The sequence below is a fragment of the Miniopterus natalensis genome, chromosome 11, assembly GCF_054644295.1.
Source record: "Miniopterus natalensis isolate mMinNat1 chromosome 11, mMinNat1.hap1, whole genome shotgun sequence".
NCBI classification, from domain to species: Eukaryota; Metazoa; Chordata; class Mammalia; order Chiroptera; family Miniopteridae; genus Miniopterus; species Miniopterus natalensis.
The window spans coordinates 27,172,258-27,190,095 of record NC_142091.1 but is presented as its reverse complement, the minus strand read 5'-3'; positions in this window follow the sequence as shown (position 1 = coordinate 27,190,095).

Here is a 17,838-nt window from a genome sequence, read left to right as displayed (position 1 = left end):
AGTGGTTGAGCATCGACCTATGATCCAGGAGATCCCTGTTTAATTCCCTGTCGGTACATGCCCGAGTTGTGGGCTGGATCCTCAGTAGGGGGCCTGCAGGAGGCAGCCGATCAATGACTCTCTCATCATTGATGTCTCTCTCTCTCCCTCTCCCTTCCTCTCTCTGAAATCAATAAAGATATAGTTTAAAAAAAATAAAAAATGCTTCACAGAATTGCTTCTAAGAAAGACACCGAAGGGGGGGTACTCAGGGTAGAATAATTTTTTTTCTCCAGCTGCTCAGCGGTGGTGGGACACCATAAACCTACCAGAGAAGGAAGCAGTAGCTGTGAACTTGAACATCTGAAGCAAAGTTAATGCCAGTAGAAGCTGCCATTGCTGAAAGCTGCCAGGGACAGAGCAGTTGCTGGAAATGATCATAAGAGGCATCCTCACAGGCTGGAGAAGCTGAGGAAAACTGGTGGAGAACCTCCTCTGCAGCAGAAGGCACCCACGAGAGCAGGCGGGGCTGCGGGCAGAGGACGCCAAGCTGCCTACCGTCTCTGCCGTATCATCAGCCTGCTGAGAGCGTCAGCTTTGAGGAGAAAGAATGGTCCTCTCTGACTGTCAGAGTAAATGCGGAGCTCACCATGAACGAATGAGAGTAACTACTACCCACAGTGGGATGAAGGAAATTTGAGGACTTGTATTTCCAGCAGAGGGTTCCAGAAAGTTCAGAACGCAGGGCCTCAGGAAACAGGGACGGAGCCTTACATCGTGTAGGCCCCCGAAGCACACCTCTGCAGGCCCTGAGAACTTGGGCTCTCTTTTCTCCAGTAATAAATGAACAGGTAGGTGAGACTAGCTTGCTTCCAAACATTCTGAAAAGCCTTAAAGATTCTCCAAGTGCCCCAGGAGTCAGTCTCCAGGCGGGAACGGAGGGGAGAACACACAGGTCAAAGCCTGCCCCATCTTCTGAAGTCAGATCAGCCTTTCCATAGCCATGTGGGGATTCTGCATATGCATTTGTTTGAAGTTTATTTCCTGAGGCTATAACATTTGAAAATATCAAGACTGGGTCACCTCAGACTTTTTTCCTTGAAAATCTGCGATCACCAGCAGGAATGTTACTCTGCTCTGTTTCTAAAATGCTCCAAGCTCAGAATGCCAGTCCATTCTACCGTATTTCATCTCTCCCTCTCTTCGCTGCTCCCCCCACCCCTTGCTTTCCTTCCCTCTCTCTTTCTTTCTTCCTGCTCGCCTCCCATTATTTCTCCATTTTGCATTTGCTTGGCATTTGTCTGTCATTCCCAAATCCACCTCAGGTTTGTAGGGAAGGCTCCAGCTGGAAAAATGAGCTTCCTGTTCAGGCCCGTCCTGTTTCTAATCTGCTGCTGTTGTAAGAAAATTCCCATCAGGGATTTCTTTACTTCCTATTGCTTTGCCTTTTTCTGCTATAAACCCCACAAATATTAATCTCTCCTGGTCCCCATTTTCCCTTACTGCCTAACTTTTCTTTTTTTTTTTTGGTCTAAAATGCCTGCCAGTACTTTTCACACTTCATCATGTCTCCGGGAGAACTGGCCCTAGGTCAAAGCCAGAGGCTGCAACTTGACAAAATGTGCTGCAAGGTGGTTTTCCCTCCACACTGTCTGCAGCTGTCATCTTCTCTCAGGTCCCCAAGCTGCAAATTAGCTGGAGTCAGCATGGGGTCATGGAATTTTGTAATGCCCAGTCATTAAAGAAAATGAAGGCTGCGGCTTTTTTTTCTTTTTTCTTAACTCCATATCTAGGAAAATAATTAAGTCATAAATCTATATTCTTTATTGGTTTCTTTTGTTAGGATTTGATTCATAAAATCAGAAATTACAATTGAGAAGAGGAGTTGGAAAGTCCCTTTCCTGAAGGAAAATAATTACAAATAATGCTTTAGCTATAAGAATTGTATATTGTCTTTTAAAGGAAAAGTTATTTGCTGTACCAGTATTGTTTAATATTTCAATTTTCCTTTGGGAAACTGTGGTGGCTCCAGGGCAGAGAGAAATATGAACTCTCTTTATTTAGAGGAAAAGCAATCTAAGTTTTTCTAACCTACTTTTAGCTAAAATAGATAAATAAAAACACATTTTTTTCTATTCTAGACACTATGTTCTATTAGCATCCAATATGGAATCAATGCAGAGACCAAAAATATTGAGGAACTGCACTTGGTTTTACAGAATTATGTGGAATAAACTTTAGAAACTGCTGGGATTATAATATAATTGGCATCCCATTTCCTTTTTGAGTAAAAATGGAAATGCTGTTTAGTTCAAAGTCTGTAACAGTCAAGGCTGTGTGGTTAAGTATTCTGTTTTATTGAACTTTGCCATAATTAGCTACCCTTGAGATAAGTTTGCCATATGTTTTTACAGTGGGACTTGAGTTTTACATATAGAAATATTGAAAGTTTACAAATATGTATTGAGTTGTTACTGTGAGCTAAGAAATGTACTAGGTACTTGGAATGTTATAGACAATAGAGATATCATCCAATACTCTAAAGTATTAAGATATTAAATGAGTAATTATAAAAATGTGCTCTAAGTTAAATCTTCTGAATTTTATATTTTTTGTAGTGCCTGAAAAAATAAAAAAATAAAATAAAATTGTGTTTATTAGCGTTTATCCATGGAAAAGTAAATACTTCTATAAGGTGTCCCCAAAAAATGTGTGCACAAGCTTTGAAAAATTATAAAGGCAGTGTTTATTAAAATGCATTTCATTTTCAAAATTGAGCCATCAGCTGTTAAAGTGTGTATACATTTTTGTGGCACCCTATCTATTCTGAATGATGACCTAGACCATATCTAAAATAGAACAAATATCTAGGTCTTCAAATCCTAAAAATTATATGTAAAATCTAGTCTTACATATCATAAAAAGCATGAACAGTTAAACATCTTCTTGCATATTATTTTTGCTTTTATCTAGCCATCATTCAGGATGAGACTAGTAATGAAAGTCTCTTACAATGTAAAATTCAGTCAAAAATTGGATACTTCCCTCATTTCTGCTTATACATAGAAAAAATGTGTGTGACCTTCACTGAAAGCCACATGGCCGAAGGAAAATTACATGAAAGTTTTGCGCAGGGAAATGGATAGATGATAGATAGGTAGGTAGGTAGATGGATGGATATATAGGTGCACAGATAGGTAAAATACGAATGGACGAAAGAAAATGCACTTAGTGTGCTTTGTGCACTGAAAATACACTCTGTAGCTGTATAATCTTGGGAGTCAGACTAGGGCCTGTGTCCTTGGCTCTGTCTAGTAAGCTGACTGATGGTCAACCTATTAACATCTTTTGGTTTAATGCTACTCATCAGCAACATGGAAATAATAATATTATTTCTCGTAATGTTGTTATAAAGATTAAGTGTAAATGTATATTTGAAAGGAATGTTTAAAATATAAACTGTAATAAAAATACTTTGATACTTTTGCCCTCTTTATAGAGTCAGATTGCCATCAGGATTCCATGGTCTAAAAATTATCCAGCCAGTACTGAGACTAGTACAAGGCAAGAGCAAGTGGACAAGTGCCCTTATGTTACTATCCTTCATCTTACATAACTCTCATTATGTTAAGTGATAATCATCATTGACCACTACTTTCTGAGGTAGGTGACATATGACTTTGGAACACTGTAGGAATTTCAAAATCAAGTCAGGCTTGGAAAAACCTGTGGTCACTTAATAAATGAGGAGTAAGTGAATGAAGCATCTCTATGTCCACCCACTGCTTTGAGGAACTTTGAATATACAGCCAGTTGATTCTTCCGGTTAGACTCTTTTTAGGGAGAGAGAAGAGAGAGTTGTATTATAAAACTGTCCAAAGCATTCTAAATAAAAAGCAGAATGGTTTGGACATTGAAAGAAAGGCTGAAACACTATCAACTTAACCCACTGTGTCTAAGCTTGTCCAGGACACTGCTGAGATCACACCTGGTCCTTAGATCTTAGTAATAAAAAAAAAAAAATACAGCATCTGGTTTCATGAGTCTGAAAACAGAAGAGATTTATGGAGATATATAATTTTTACAATATCATATTTGTGAAAACTGGATTTCACTGTGTGTTTAACCCAATACTTTACTCTCCTGGGCTCTTCAGAGTAATGATAAGCATTGGATTACCAAACTTCCTTACCATTCTACAGCCTTTAAATTTCGTTTGATCTGTTTCATATAACAATGGGTAATATTTTATATACCTAGAATACTGGCACAAACATAAATTTTCAGGCTTATAAAATGAAATGTACATTAGGTCAGACAATGAGCTATCAGAAATAGTGCTTAGGCTTGACATCAAAAACATCTAGGAATGCAATGAAGACCCATACAGGGCTTAATTTGTGTTACAAGTGTAATCTTATGACAGAAATTGAGATTTGTTTACATATGCTTTATAGTACTTTTTTTCTCTTTATGTGTTTTCTTAAAACATTATCTCTTACAGGATAGAGGTCAGGTCTATGGTTTATAATGCTGGCATTAGGGAAGAAATAATTACCGAGCAGCAAATGCCAGCATGTGCATGCACTGCAATGTACATGCACAGATACACATGTAGATAGGTGACAAGAATAGTTTAAATGATGAAGCAGTAAAGAGTGAGCTATGAAAGTGTTAACAAAGTAAGAAAGACACATAGGAAAGTATGTTACTGTATCTATTGAGGATTTCAAGTCAGAAAAAAGCAGAATTTTAAAGGATAAATTTTTAAAATGTATAAAAATAAACATTATAAAATGACTTTAAATTCCAAAGTTAATTCTGCAATTGGATGTTAAGCTTCATATAGCAAGAAATCAAACATCTCTCATGAGGAAAATGTTTGCCTCTATGTGTCCAGAGACCCATTCAGTTATATATTTATTGAACACTTACTTTGTCCGAGTATGGTTCTAGAGGATACAACAGTAAATAAATTGAAGCTAAAGTTCTAGAACAAAAAATAGAGTCCCCACAATGTAAGCAATAAAATAAATTTTAAAAACACACAAAATTTTCAGATAAAAGATAAAGTATTTGAAATAAAATGGATGCTGTGGTACAATATTAAGAAGTTGAGGGTTAGAAACGGATTACAAGGGGGACAGAGAAGTTACTTGAGGAAGTGATATTTACCTGAGACCTGACTGATCAGAAACAATCAGCAATGATAAAGCCTGGGAGAAGGGCAAAGGTAAAAAACAAGATCAAAGACACTGAAGCAAAATAAATTGACATTTTTTAGGAAAACCAGAATGACCAATGTTGATAAAGTACAGAGAGCAAGTGAGTGGTCCAAGGTGATCCTGAAGATGGAAGGAGAGACTAGGTCTCACAGTGCCTGAGAAGACTCTGGCAAGGGCTTTAGATTTTGATTCTAACCCATCCAAAACATTACAGAGTTTCAGGCTAATAACATGATTTCATAGATTTTTTAATAAAATCATTTTAGTAACTGGACTGTAGAAGGGAGTGGAAGGAAGGAGGAGGCCTATTAGGGAGATGTTGGTGAGGAGATTAGTAATCTGGGCAGAGTTACTAATGATACGGACAAGGGTAGAATGACACAGATGGATGAATGAAAAACATATTTTGCAGACAGCAGTGACAGGCCAGCTGCTAAAGGGAGAGGGACTGGAGAAAAGAGAAACCAAGGATCATTTCCTGGTTTCGGTTGAGCACCTGGGTGGATGGCAGTGGGATTTGCTGATATGAGCACTAGGGGGAGGGAAAGAGTGATCAAGAGTTCTGTTTGAGGTATGTTAACTAAAAGACTCTCTGTTTCAAAATAGATGTTAGAAAAAATATGAGTAAAATACATCTTAAAAGATATATTTATATGGTAAGAACAGGGACTTACTTATTCGTCATATCTTATTTGGAAAATATGAAGTAATTTTCATATAATATTCATTTTTATACTTTTTTTTGTTTAGATGCTGATATTCATCTAGATTCCGAATCTACATGAATGGAGGAAATTCTTTACCTCAGACTTAGATTTCATGAGAACAAAATGAGCTTTTTCTAAGTCATCTTCTACTACTACATCTTCTGCTTCTACTACCACAACCAGGCAACTTAAAATCAGATATGAGTAAATCAAGTGCAATACTTAACTTTTTTGTGAATGGCAATAAGCATTATTTTTGGAGCATAATAGCATAGTGGGTAAGCAAATAATTTCTCATCTATGGCAACCTAAGCACACATTTTATGAGGTGTTCTTTTTTTTATTTGCTTAATCCCTTCATTTTTTTTACCCAGCCCAACAACCCCCTCCCCTCAGACAGTTATTAGTCTGTTCTTTTATCTATGAGCTTATTTCTCTTTTGTTTGTTAGTTTATTTTGTTCATTACATTCCACATATAAGTGAATTCATATGGTATCTGTCTTTCTCTGACTGGCTTATTTTGCTTAGCATAATGCTCTCCAGGTCCATCCACGCTGTCCCAAATGGTAAAAAATCCTTCATTTTTACCACCAAGTAATGTTCCATTGTGTAAATGTATCACGGCCTTTTTATCCCCTCATCTACTAAGGGGCACTTGGGCTGCTTCCAAAGCTTGGCTACTGTAAATAACGCTGCAGTGAACATAGGGGTGCGTAGATTCTTTGAATCAGTGTTTTGGGTTTCTTCAGATATATTCCCAGAAGTGGGATCACTGGGTCACAAGTCATTTCCATTTTTAATTTTTCGAGGAACCTCCATACTGCTCTCCACAGTGGCTGCACCAGTCTGCATTCCCACCAGCAGTGCAGGAGGGTCCCCTTTCTCCACACCCTCACCAGCCAACACTTTTTTGTTGATTTGTTGATGGCAGCCAGTCTGACAAGTGGAAAGTGTTATCTCCTGTGGTTTGTATTTGCATCTCTCTGATGATTAGTGACCTTGAGCATCTTTTCATTGTCTCTGGGCCGTCTGTATGTCCTCTTTGGAGAAGTGTCTATTCAGGTCCTTTGCCCATTTCTTAATTGGGTTGCTTTTTTTGGTGTTGAGTTATATAAGTTCTTTATAAATTTTGGATATTAACCCCTTATCAGATGTATCACTGGCAATGTATTCTCCCATTCAGAAGTAGGTATATATTTTAGACTTAAGAATAAGATTTCCTAAAATATAAATTGTACTTGGCATAAAGTTTCCTTATTTGAAATGTTGAGCAAACTTTTATGAAGAGCAGTTCATAAATATTTTAAAATGCCTATTCACAGTGAGTGCTTTTCATAATATTTTCACATTCAATGATTCAACTTCAAAAATGCGCTTGTTGTTAAATGGTTGCATGAAAATGATGCATTTTAACAGAATTTCTTATTTCACATGACAGATTTTTGTCAAGTGTTATTTTCCCTTTATTAAATTATTTTTCTTTCTGATTATATCCTCATGGGAAAATGCTAAGTAAATGCCTTTTTATCAGTTTGATACTTTCATATTTTCGAATCCAAAATCATAGAATCATTTTCAGCTCCTGCTTAATTCTGGAAATATATATGGCTAGATCTCACTCAGCCCACAGTGACACACAGTTTCACCTGCACTACAAAGACCCCTAAAGTTATAAAATCAGGAGCGAAGGTGACACTTTGATTCTTCCACTGATCTCAATACACTTTATTAAGTGTAATAGAAATACCAAGTCCCAATGGTTGAAAACAGCAGGCTTATAAAGGAAACATAAAGTAGCTATTTTTTTAAATAAGAGAATCCTCCTGGCTTAACGATCTTTACAAAATGTGTTATAGGTGAACACACACAACTTGCACTGTATATCTTAACTTTTTATGCGTAAGTTCAGGAAACTATTGCCCTCCTGAATAAGCAGTTGTATTGGAAAGTTAAATATAAACTATTTAATAAATTCAAACAAGTTATTTTCAGTGCTATTTTACTCTGAGTCTGTTTTGTGAAGGTAAATGAATCAGCACTACTACACTTAAAAGACTATGTCCTTCAACAGCGTGGTGACTGCTGGAGGGTGGGAGGGGGTGGAGTTGGAAGAGGGCTTGGGGATAAATGATGGTGGAAAAAATTAAATAATATAAAGAGTATGCCCTTACTTTATGAGTAGTAAATAGTTTTTCAAGATCCAGAAACTAATACATAATACATTCCATTATAACCTCTGGCTAATTTTTTTTCTCTCATGAAGATTTTAAATTTAGCTACCAATATTATTTTTCCTCAATCATAGATAATCAACATACTGTATGCCTATATCTATCAATCACTATATAGATGTTGATACAAAGTTAAAAATAAATAAAAATTTCAAACATGCCTGCAAGTTAAAATAAGAAAAATTCAATGTTACTATTTTAACTTAGATCCCTTCTGGTGGTTTCCTCACTGCAAGAAGTCTAACCCTGCTTTTGTTTAAGCTATTTCTTACCAAATTCTCATTTTGCAGACCACAACAACCACATAATGAGTTATCAAAACTTACATATGTGTCCATTCAATTTCAAGTATAATAACAAACAACTTCTAGCAAGCGGACAAAAATTAATTTGCTATGTTGGTTTTAAAAATATTTTCTAATAAGTAAGTGCCTTGAACACTGATAATTTTTCAAAATAAGCAAAGTAAGACTATATGGAAAATTTAGATAATCTCAGCATATAGAGATAATCACTATTAATATTACTCCTTTGTTGCATTACTCCTTAGTACAAATTAGATCAAAGTACAAATTCTGCTTTGTAACATACTCGTACTTATAACACTTACTGTAAAGTTTTTCATGTCATTAAATATTAACCTATAATAAATTGATTGGTTATAGTCTATTCCGTTTTATGGAAGAATAAGCCTTTAAATGCTATTCTAATGTTAGATACGTAGATTGCGTCTATATTTCAGTCTTTACACACTGCTGGAATGACTAGCCTTGTATGTACATCGTTGCCCATAATCCTGATTATTCCCCATCATTAATCTTAAAAGGTGGCCATAGGCTGTCAAACACTTAAGACTTTAAAAAAAAATTTTTTTTAATCCTCACCAGAGGATATTTTTTCCATTGCTTTTCAGAGAGAGCGGAAAGGAGAGAGGAGAGAGAGAAACATCGATGTGCGAGAGACACATGGATTGGTTGCATCTCCCATGCGCCCTGACTGGGCCAGGGATTGAGCCTGCAGCCAAGGTACCTGCCCTTGACCGGAATCAAACCCAAGACCCTTCAGTCTGCAGGCCAACGCTCTAACCACTGAGCAAACCACTAGGGTAAACACTTAAGACTTTTGAAACAGACTGTCAAGAGTGTCATATGGAAAATTCACGCCAATTTACTGTCCTGTCAGAAATGTATGGACGTTTCTATTTTTATTTTATTGTATTTAATAAATTAAGAACACTCAGGCAAACTAAAACACAGAAAAATTCAGTCAAAATTAAACAAATTCTTGCCCGGATGGCGTGGCTCAGTGGTTGAGCATCAACCTATGAACCAGATCAAGGTTTGATTCCCAGTCAGGGCGTGGGTTGTGGGCCGATCCCCAGTAGGAGATGTGCAGGAGACAGCCGATCAATGCCTCTCTCATCATTGATGATTCTATCTCTCCCTCTCCCTTCTTCTCTCTCAAATCAACACAAATATATTTTTTTAAAAAATGAATCAAGTCCTCTTCTCTCAAAGTGGCATATATTTGTAGCTTCACAGAAATGCAGCTCATCATTTTCTCTTGTGTTTATGAAATCAGACTGTGACCCTTGCATAAGAAGCACATATACAAATAATATTTTAACCTATTTCTTTAAATCTAGTAGCCCATAAGGTTTATTTTTGTGGTGGGTAACATGTTCTCAGTTTTGCGTGTCAGCAGGAGATATCAGATGTTATCCTTAGCTTGGGGAAATCAATTTCTTTTCTCCAGGGAATAATACTTTATAATGTGTGTATTTGTGGTCATCTTGCTTTTGTTAGATATTCTCTGATTCCATTTCTTAAAGATCCACAGTAGTAGAGCTTGCCAAGTTTGGCAGTAGACTGGCTTTAGGCCTGGAGTATAATGCAACATCAGTATAAAATCAACAATTTCTGATTTAGCAATCTGAAGATAATTTCAGTCTTCATGTTCATTTGCTGAGAAAGCTTAGAATTTAACAATTAGAGCCCAGCCGGGCGTGGCTCAGCGGTCGAGCGTCGACCTAGGATCCAGGCGATCAGGGTTCGATTCCCGGTCAGGGCACATGCCCAGGTTGCGGGCTGCAGCCAATCAATGACTCTCTCATCATTGATGTTTCTATCTCTCTCTCTCCCTCTCCTTTCCTCTCTTTGAAATCAATAAAGATATAGTAAAAAAGAATTTAGCAATTAGAGAACCAAAGTTTTTCTTCCTTCATAAACTTGGTGGCTAGAATGATTTACATTTAATAAAACATAAAAGCTGTAAGCAATTCTCGGGGTCATCTTCTCTAGTCTCTGGACAAATACAGACACCTTTTCAATATGTAGTCATCTGATTGATTGATTGTTTTGTTTGATTTATAGTAAAATAGCCCATTTCACTCTTAGGTAACACAGTTAAAAATTTCTTCCTTGCATTGTACCTAAACTTTCTTCCTTTTAATATCCACCCATGTCTTCCACATGACAGCATTTCAGACATTTGAAAGTACCTATATTATATTCTCTTTAGTCTTTCTTTTTAAACATACTATCTTAATTTTTCTCTATACCCTCTCACATGATATGTGTCCTCAGTTTTTTGTTTTTTTGTTTTACTATATCCCCTTCCTGTGAAAATGCCATATTTACTCACTGAGGCGTAGTTAATAGAGGTATAGGGATGAGATAACAGGATAACTGGACCTGTTGTGTTTTATGTTGAGTGGAGACTGTCTGGAGTTTGTCCTCAAACCCAAATATGGCAATTCAAACTAAAATGTATTCAATAGAGAGGTATGCACAATAATCCTGAATAAATAACCTGGATTCTCAGCATTGCCAATTAGTCAATTTGGGCCTTTGTAGCCTACATGGGTTGCTATGAAATACATACAGAAATAGCGAACATGATATTTAGACCATATCTCTATATAATTTAGAAATATTTGTCTCATGTTCCACAAGAGAAGATGATTAAACCCAGTTAGTAGGACTTCAGCAATCAATTCCTTCATTCAGTCTTAGCATTTCACTAAGGTAGGGAAGTAGATACCTAAGACATTAGGATCTCTAACCTGTGAACTGAAAAAGTTTAAAATTTACTGTCCTTTAAAAAAAGGGGGTGGTGGCGTACTTTTATCAGGGCAGTCACTTCTCATATCTATCCTGTTACCCTGATGCCAGGCAACACTTCCTAAAACCCTTCCCCAACCAGTGCATTTCTCCCTTGAAAGGGTACAATGGTCAATACCCACCATTTACTATTAGATGTTGGTGCAAATGATTGTCATGAATGGAATTAGGTAGCTACTCTTTTGACTTTAAAAACAGAGATTAACCTAGGTAGTCCTGGTGAGTTCAGTGTATTCACAAGGGTCCTTCATCGAGGAAGAGCGAGACAGAGGAGGAGAGTCAGTGAGAGGGAGATGTGGCTACTGAAGGAGTTCGGAGAGATACACATTGCTGGCTCTGAAGGGGCGGGAGGGACGGGCCACGGAATATGAGTGGCCTCTAGAAACTGGGAAAAGAAAATGAGTTCCTCTCTAGAGCCTCAACGAAAAATGCAAAAATGCAGGTACCGTGCTTTTATCCCAGGGACGCCGATGTCAGTCTTCCAAACTAGAAGACTAAAGGTAATACATTTGTGTTGCTTTAAGCCACCCAGTTTGAGATAATTTGATAAGGTAGTTGTATAAAACTAATACAGAGAAGAAAACTGATTAATTTTTTTAGTTACTGAATGAACCCAAAGGCTTTTCAACTTCTAATAATTACTCATATCAGACAGATTTTATTAAAATGCCTTGAACAAATTTATGTGTATATATATATGTGTGTGTGTATATACATGTATATATGCATGTATTATGTAAGTATATATGTGTATATGTAAATTATTCATAATCATCGCCTCCAGATACTCACATGGTGTCACATATACACATACATACATGAGAGCACACAAAAATATGTTGCTGAGGCTGCCTGAAGCTCCTGCAGGTGATCTTAAGTGGAAGTGGCATTTTAAGTTATATTGAAGTTTACCAAAGAAACTGAGTACTCCAGAAAAGCAAAGGGGGAAAGAACAAAGCCACAGAGGCATAAACCAGGAATTTCAGAGGTGAGGGAACTACTAAAACATATGTTGTAAGACATCAGGTATCAAGAGACAAAACTTGGAGAAAGATCGAGGCTAATCTGTGAACGGCCTATATTTCATACTAGAAAGCTGAAACGTAAACTTTGTTCCACAGACCATGACCTTTATTACTCAGGCTTGTAAACAGTTAGTGTCCTTATTGCAACAGAGGCATGCACTTTCCACACCATGGATTACGTGGCTTTGGACGCTCTGACTTTTGTCTTTTCCTAACCTTGACTACCATCCTCTAACCCTTAGTCATGGTTTCAGCCCCAGTGCTTAGTTTTTTGTTCCTCTGACAATGACAAGCTCTTTCCCACCAGGGGTCTTTGCATATACGGCTCCTTCTGCTCCAAATGTGCCGCAGCGCCACAGCCACCCCCTGCCTCTCGCGCGCGGTCCCGTGGCTGGCTCTTCCTCACGTTATTGGGCAGCTTTACCTGTCATTTCTTCTGAAAGGTATTCTCTGGCCACACCTGAGCTAATTTCCTATGTCCTTCTATTATTCTCAGTCTAAGCATATTTTTTCCCTTCACACATGCCATTTATTAACACTGATAATTTTATTATTTTTTTACTTGTTCAATTACGTTTTATATACTCCTCTTTCTCACAACCCCACAACAAAAATTAAATGAGAATAGGGGAAGTGGATATTTCCTTTCTTACTGTTGCAATCTCAACACCCTTAACAGTGCCTGGAAGATGTCAGTTAGTTAACAAATATCTATTGCATTAATTAATTAATCAGTCAATTATGGGTAATGAGATCAGATATTTAAGATAAATGCCGTGGTCAAGGTAAGAGGATTTAACATTTTTCTGGGCCAAATATGAAGGATTCAATGATGGCACTTGACTAGAGGAAAACAAAGGAAGGGCAGATTTGAGAAGGGACTAAGACTAGCATGACTGATAGATACAATGAAGGGGCCATGCGCAGAAAGAGCGCTACACTGAATGAGAGGATTCTACATCCTAAAATGAAATGTGATGTGTAGTGAGGCAGCAATACATTGGAGAAAAGATAATGTATTCAATTGTGTACATATTGAGGATTAAAATGTTTTTAGTCATCTAAGAAGTCAGTCAAACAGATATTTAGATTTACAAATCTGAAATTCGGGCCCAGGTCACAACTAAATAGTGGTTTGGAATTTTTCACCTCTAGGTGATTTGTTAAAATCATAAAAGTAGTTAAGAACCTTCCAGAAAGGAAATATGAGCTAAATATCAGAGTAAAGAGAAGTACTACAGTGCACATAGGGGGAGATAGAAAGAGAGTAACCTAAAAAGAAACATGAAAAGTTATGATTAGTAAAATACTGCTCTAAAGGTCAAGGGAGATGAGTGCTGAAAGAGGGAGAGAGTAGTCAACTATTAAATAAAAGCCAGATGGCTGGAAAGTTATCTGGAATACCCCTTTCCTTGAAAACCAAAGCAACCATATATTTTGTCTCCACCTATTCTTGGTTTAGATAGAGTCCTGCTGTTCAGTAACTATTTTCTTTCTTGGGGGTGGGGGACTGGGGTGAGGGGTAGGTTGGAGGCTGGGGCACAGAGACACAGGCTTAGTGGAAGGATGGAGACAAGCATTAGAATACTTGTTTTCTCTCGTGACCCTTACCAGGTTAGCTTAGCAGTGTTAAGTTGTAGGTAATATTATCATGATAGATATATGATAGGAATATGATAAAATATTTTATTATGTAAAATGATATCATGGCCAGTAATTCTGATGATTGCATACAGACATGAGATTCCTAAACATTTCTAATCTTGTAATTTTATGCAAATTTTAAGATCACTGAAGAGTAGCTTTTGCCATGTGCTTTGCTTCCTTGCCCTGTCTGACTGACCTCTGGCATTTTCTGTTTGGTGCCTTATTTGCATGCTTGGAGGTCAGTAGCTTCTCTCTAGTGCACGGCTTTGGTCTTACTGAGATAAATCTTGCCGATCTGCCAATGAAATAAACATTGCTCCCCGAAGATTTATAAATCAAGAAAAATATGTGAAAACAAAATAAACAAAACAAACTCTGCCACTATAACTAAAAATAAAGGGGGGAAAATCCTCCACTCTTTCCTCTTAATAGCCTAACCCCTTATATAGCTTTTGGGTAGGACACATGAGAAAATCTGAAGCACTTAATATATATTTTTAGTCTGATTGCTTAAAATAGACAAGTGCCTTAAGAGGGAGCTAGGGAACATTTTCTTTAGAATTCAAATGCCAAGCCTCAATTTCAGATTTTGCAATAACTGAAATGCTCTGATTGATATTAATTACCTGTACAGGGCAGCAGGTGAGTGGCATCAGCTGGGTTCAAGCTTTGACTGAGCTGCAGAAGTCCAATCCGTTATCCCAAGATAACAGATAGGCCCTTTCAAAGAACAAATTGACCCCTGGCCTGACGCTATCTCCTGGCCTGACTCATTCCTTACAGATTCGTGTTGCTGGAGTCATTATGAGTGACATATCACAGTCCAGGTCAAGAGGCTTTTGTCCAGTAACTCTCTTGGAAATTACTTAGGCGTTCTACTATTCCCAATTCACATATAAGCAGTTCATTTAGTATTATGTCAGAGCTTTCAGCTCCCTTTCCTTGGCTGACGATTATCATTATGTTTAACCTTAATCAGTATTTTAAATAACAACGCGACCTAGTGTACTTTTAAAAGGCATTTCCGAGAGTTTCTTTCTCCCTTTCCTTTGTACCGTTCCAGCACCTTGAGGGTTCATACACGGCCGTCTCTTCTCTAGCTGCCATTGCTTGAGCCTAGGTCTGGACTGCCACCCGGACTGGTGCCAGGGGCACTCTCCTCTGCACTGACACTGCCCCAGCACAGGCAAGGATTATTACCACGGCATCCTCACTGACTCCGAGGATTCCAGCCCTCGTCTCCAACCCATCCGACCAGTCACTTCTGTCCACCCTCCTCAAGGTACAGATTCCTTGGCAGCACTGCCTCCCTTAATGAAGAATTCCTAGTGCCACGCAGTACCTAGCGCGGTGGCTCATACACAGGGGACTCTCAAGCGCTGCTAGGTTCCACTGCTAATGATTAATGAATGATTGAAATAAAAATATCTAAATATATTGTAACATTAAAGTAGTTCGTCTTTACAATGCTGAAGTCTGGCTCCTGCAGATCTATTTTAACCATTTCAAGGCACAGAGTATCTCTATAAGAAATGTTGAGTATTATCTAATTTCTGCCAAAGTATAACAATTTTTATTACTTCATTGTCAAATGTTTGATGAGTGTTGGGGAAAACCACCCCATGGACAACGCAAAACCTCACCCACACCCTCTTTCCCCAAAAGCAGGAAATTTGCATTTCTTATATTTCTGTTGCTCGGTTCCCCATTAAATGTTTTCCTCAAAATGTGGAAATGTAAGCATATATCTCTAACGGAAAGCCAAATTTCTAAGAACCACCAAAGGAAAATTCCTTAGCTTTCACAAAGCCCATAGTAGGGGGAGAAAGGACCTTTAAAATTATGCCTCTGTAGAAAATTAAAGAAAAGTTCCTCATCTATAGGAAAAATCAATATTGTGATAGAGATACAGCACAGGATCCTACATGCAGACACGTAAATATGATAAATACAGATGTGACTTGGTGAATAATTTCATTTCTGCTCTAGACAACTACCCAATAAATATATTTTATATTAATATTTAAAAAAATCAAGATATTCAGTATTTCCCCAGATTCTTTGAACATCTTAGAGTTAGTACTGCTCCCCAGAATCATCCTAAATTATGCTTAATGAGTTATAAATGGGGAAGAGATAGAATTGAGTAGTTCCTAGATGCCTGGCTAAGTGCCTTACATAATTTAGTATTTTAATTCTTATGGAACTTTTCTGATTGGGCTATTATTGTCATCTTTATGATATCTGCAAGGAAACAGAGCCTAAGCAAGTTTGGTAGATTGCTAGAGGCTTCTCAAGCTAATAAGTGATGGTGCTAGGAATTAGAAAGTAGACCTAAGCAATTATGCTCACGTGGTCTAGAGTTTGTGCTTTATTAATTAATTAGTCAGGTACACTACCTGTTTAATCCTGAGGAATCAGGCCTGGTTGGCTAAATGAAATTAATAGAGGAGGACACTGTCAGAAAAACAATGAATATCTTTTAGAATAAATACATCCCTCGCAATATTTGATAGTTATATTTTTAAATTATTTACTGCTCATCCTGTATTTTACCTGGCAATTGTATATCAAAATGAATATGCCTGATAAATAGTTGGACATGAGCTCCAATGACTTGGGAAGAATTAAAATGGGAAATATAAAGTTGGGAGTCATGAATTGTTACTAAGTTTTACACGTGCATAGAGCTCCTGCTGTGGCCAGGCTGTTAGGTGCTATGGAAAAGTGATAGTTGAAATCCATGAACATATAAAATCCGTGAAACAAAACATATAATGAAAGCAAGAAGGCAGTTAGAGAAATACTGATTTTTGGAAAACATTTTTATTGGGTGAGACAGGATCACAGATTCAGAATGAGAGACATAAGGCTCAAAGTATAACCAGAGCTGATGCCATACAAAATCTAGGGAGCATGTTGGTAAAAGCCAAATGCCACATACAACTAATAAGAAAGAAAACCAAGAGAAGGTCATTACATTTGGAGTTTGTCTAGTAAGTAGACTGTTGCCTGACAACAGTAACTCATTACACAGCTGTGACCAAAATATTCCAACAACCTTAAGCACACTTATAACAACACTAAGTACTTTTTTTCTGTCCATAAATAAAACAACCATGGCATCCTCTCTCTAATTATACAGGTGGAGACCTATAAAAATCAAGGACACAGATCGAGTGATTTAAAAAATAATTATCCTGGGAACAAATATTTAAATTAAGATTTTTTTTTCTTTGTCTTTAATGCAGAAAAACAGACACTAAAAAGCCTTAGTAAAAGTTAAGGAAGGCATAGTGACTGTGAAGTGAAGAAACCTAAATCTGTGTTAGTGTTGTATTAACGCATTACAAGTTACCACAAACGGAGAGGGTTAAAACAACTCCCATTTATTATCTCATAGTTTCTGCAACTTATCACAAGACCTGTATAGCTGAACTCAGTTCTCTGCTCAGGGTCTCACAAGAAAGGAATCTGCCACCTGGGCCTTTTTCTGGAAGAATCTAATTGGAGCTCATTCAGGTTGTTGGCATAATTCGGTTCCTTGTGGTTATGGGACTGAGGTCCTCATTTCCTGACTGTTGGCAGGAGCTGCTCTCAGCTCCCACAGGTGTCTAACAATTCCTCACCAGGGGTCTTTTCAAAAAACTGCAGCCAACAACGCTGAATTGTCAGTCAAATCCCCTTCATGCTTTAATTTCCTTTGACTTCCTCTTCTGCTACCAACTAGTTAAAACTCTCTGTAAGGTCAACTGACTTGGGACTTGACTTATATCTGCAAAGTCCCTTCACAGCAGTACCGGGATCAATGTCTGATTGACTGACCAGGAAATGAGCTCTCTGGGGAGTGAGGGGATCTTTAGAATTTGCCTACCACGTTATCCATCCACATTTAATTATC